This window comes from Arachis ipaensis, chromosome B10 (assembly GCF_059453495.1).
Source record: "Arachis ipaensis isolate K30076 ecotype BB chromosome B10, ASM5945349v1, whole genome shotgun sequence".
NCBI classification, from domain to species: domain Eukaryota; kingdom Viridiplantae; phylum Streptophyta; class Magnoliopsida; order Fabales; family Fabaceae; genus Arachis; species Arachis ipaensis.
The window spans coordinates 21,099,313-21,103,332 of NC_142435.1; the positions used below are offsets into that span (position 1 = coordinate 21,099,313).

The window sequence follows — 4,020 nt, forward strand, 5'->3', positions numbered from 1 at the left end:
CTTAATTGACCGAGGATATCTATCTGAATTGGGAAAAATAAATATTATTATTATATTATTAGAGATAGAAAAAATATAAAAAATTATTTTTTAGTTAGTTAACATTAACTAATTTTAGAGTTTAGCTTTATAATTTAGGATTTAAAATTATAAATTTATAATTTAAGATTTAAAATTTAAAATAAATAAAATAATTTTTAAAAAATTAGATAACATTGACAAAAACAAAATTAATTACGTAGCATTACTTTTAGTGATAATTTCCGAAACTTGTATTTATTTAGAGGCACTTTAATCTACATATGGACTACAGAAAAAGTAGCCAAGACACAAGTTGAAGTTCCAATGGCCATGCAGATAACAAAAAAGAAAACAGCAGACCAAGACACTAAAATTTGGCAAAATTACTGCAATGGTATAAAAAAGTCTCATTGCAGCCTCTGCCACAAGACACTGAAAAAAAAAATCTAAATTACAACGTAGCATATGCATGCAAATGACACAACCTAACCAACCTAAGTAAAATTAATCCACTTAACCATAAATATTTGCATGTTCTTTGAGCAAGTTTAATATATCTTTCAAAAATAATTACAATAACTCACTCATATAATCTCTTTATATAATTATTAATAGTTATGAGTGGTTTGTAAATATTTTTGTGACACAAATTAAATATGCTCTAAAAATATACAAATATTTTAGAATAAATTAAAATTGTGTATTCAAGACTCATATAGACGCCCAATCAATCTCCACTGAAGGATACTTCTTCAAATCCAACCCAAGGTTATCAATTTCATCTGGATCCGAGAAATCCAAGAAAGTGATATCGGATTCTGGCGAAGACACACCGCCCGCGGCGGACGATTCATCAGACAGCAAAGGTGAAGACAACTTTGGCTTCTTCTCCAACTTATAATCCTCAAACTCAGCACAACCAAATCCAACGTTGGATTCAGTTGCATTTTCCTCTATCTTAGGCTTTGTATCCACTACAACCTTCTCTGTTTTCTCCAAGCCTTCACAAATGGCTTGGAGTTTCGCGTCCACCGAAGAGGGTAACGGCTTGATTTCCCCGAATTCACCATACACGTGTGCCCCGCGATGGCGAAGGTGAGGGAAATTAAGCCGTGCAAGTTCTCCTCTTAGCTTAAAAGCAGCGTTGTCATAAGCCAACGCTGCTTCTTCAGCCGTTTCGAATGTTCCAAGCCAAAGACGGGTTCGGTTCTTTGGTAGCCTTATCTCTGCTACCCATTTTCCCCAATGCCTTTGCCTCACCCCTCGGTAGAGCTTTGTAGGCTTCGCGGCCGCAGAGGAATTCGTCACGCCGGCATGCTTCATGGGGACAGGCTTTGGCCCTAGGGACAAAGCATGTTGATTCTTTTCTTGTTGTTGTGCAACATGGATTTGTGATTGGATTTGGAGAATTTGAGATGGCGTGAGTTGGTTGAGTCTTATGGAACTTTGGGTGGTAGAATTTAACGGTGAAGGGTTGTAATTGGAAGTGAAGGAATTGTAATAAGAAGGGTATAGTGATGATGATGAAGCAGGGGAAGAAGGTGAGAGAGAAAAAGAGGGTAAATAATTATTATAGTTACTGTTGCTATTATTAGAGTTAGATGAAAAATAATCACTTGTCATAATAAAAGGCTCAAGTGCTTTCATCAACTCTTCATCACTACAAGAGTATGATAAGTAATCTTGTGTCATCATGCTATTGTATATATCTATAGCTGCTGCCATAAGATTCTAATAATACACAAGAAAAATTAAAAGAACTATAGGTATTTCAAAATAGTGAAGACGAACCTGTCTCAATTCCAAAACCAGAGAACAAGAGGTTCTTTAAAGAAGCTATGATGAATGATGAAGATTGGACAAAAGGGAAGCAAATAGAGAAAATATTTGTGATCTAACTTAGTTTTATTTGTGGGGGTGGTGACCTCTAATTCAACTCTTGAATTTTAATTGGGGGAACCCTTTTTCATGGGGTTTATATATATACACTCATGTAGTGGTGATGGTCCCCACCGGTATGAAGAATGATATTTGTGGTATTAAGTTGATGCCTAATTTTTCCACTAACAATTGGTTTATACACTTTTACTTGTTTTGTAGTATTTATGTTTTAAATTTGAATTAATGTTTCAACTAAACCGTTGGATTCTTTTCTGTGAAAAAATAATGTGTCAAATAAAATAAAATATAAAACAAAATTTAATTTTAATAATCTTATATATGCAATTAATTACGTAACGTTAAGTCAGAAAAAATAATTATATTTTATATTGATCGCATGAATAATAATCTAAAAAAAATATAATTGAACGAATATACAAAATATTTTATATTATCAGTACATTTAAATTTAACTCTTAAAACAATACTTATCTTTAGATTAATAATCTTTGTCTTGAGGAAGTGGTATCAATTGAATCAAAGAATAATTATTCACTCATTTTGTCACTTTACACGTTTACTTATTTTGGAAATCTAGACTCTCACTTTAGATACAGAAATAATTTATAAAAATATTAATGCATTAACTTAATAAGAAATTTTAAATAATTTCTAAATGTATAACTTTATTAAAATTATATTGAAAAGAATCATATCCATCTTAAGCAAGTTTATATCAGATTATACATAAATTTGGTTTTGATAAAACGAAAAAAATTAAACAATAGAGAATAAATTATTATTTTTATTATAAAAAGATTTAAATACGAACAATTCTAAACATAAAATAAATAAATTAACTCTATCTATAAAAAGCTAAATTATTAGTTTGACAAAATTACCACTAAATAAAATTATTCAACAAATTATTAATTTTTGAATAATTTTATCGAATTAATCTGATATTTGATGAATGTATCAAATTAATTTAGAAATGATCATTTATAAAATATTCAGAAAATAAAATTGCACACGGGTTTAGGTGTGCAAATGCGCTCTCCAAAATGTTCCTTTGGTTCTTTGCTTGCTCAAATCACGTTCTTTCTTGCTTTGGCTTTTGCCTCGTCAACTTCATTCAATGGGGGGAGCTTTATTCGATGAGGGCTGGCCTATGAAGGAATGACACGTATACTATGACCCTCACATGGAGACTAGCACATGTAACCTCCACCTGATAGCTTTGTCCCACACGTGTCGTTAGTTCATTGGGTTAGGCATAGCTGAAGAAACGAATGGTTCTGTGTTGTGTTGCCCTCGAAATGTCAACTTTTGGTATTTAATGCCTTTACTTGTTTTCTTTTCTCATATCCCATGAATGGATCCATACTCGCATCTGAATTGTTAAATGTTAAAAATTTAAAAATCATCGTTCCACATCAACCTTTTGTTTTGTTTTGTCAGTGTTTGTATGCATCTAAATGCTTATTAAGTTATTATATAGCTTCTTATTAGAAAAAGAGATAAATAAGTCATTAATTTTTTTATTTGTGATATTTAAATTTTTAAAAATTTAAACATATTGATATCATATTTATTTAGGTTTATTAGACCTAACAAAAAAATCAAATATAATTCTCATTGTACTAATCTAATTGATACGGATACATACATGTAATAATTTTTAAAATAAAACAAATTGAACTCAAGGGTCGATGTGTTCATATTTTAAAGAGATTAAAGGCTTAAAATATATTTTTAAATTTTTAAAAAACTTAAATATCTACCGACCAAAAAATAAAGGATCAATTTGTCCTTTTTTTTTTTTTTATTATATACAACATACATACAATAATAGTAAGTAGTGTAATTTCAGTGATGCTAAAATATCTTAAAGTTTTTGAATTTTTATTTGATGTACTAAATAATTTTTTTTTTCAAATTTTTCAATTAAAATTTTATATAGTCATTTGATTGATATTTGAGAGGATTTCTTGAAAACTAAACCAGAGTGCTCCTTAAGGATACTTACTTTTTGCTTAAAAAAAAATATTACATTTAGTATTATTAAAAGGATTTGGGTAAATCACATAATTAAAATAAATTTTACACAATATTATA

General features: G+C 29.6%; 1 pseudogene across 1 annotated transcript; it reads right to left on the reverse strand.

Annotated features, from left to right (window-relative positions):
• Window positions 1-248: 248 nt before the first annotated feature.
• On the reverse strand, window positions 249-1,967 carry LOC107624437 (ethylene-responsive transcription factor ERF060 pseudogene; annotated as a pseudogene). Its single transcript, XR_015906978.1, has one exon. The product of XR_015906978.1 is annotated as an ethylene-responsive transcription factor ERF060 pseudogene (transcript).
• Between the last annotated feature and the right edge of the window lie 2,053 nt (window positions 1,968-4,020).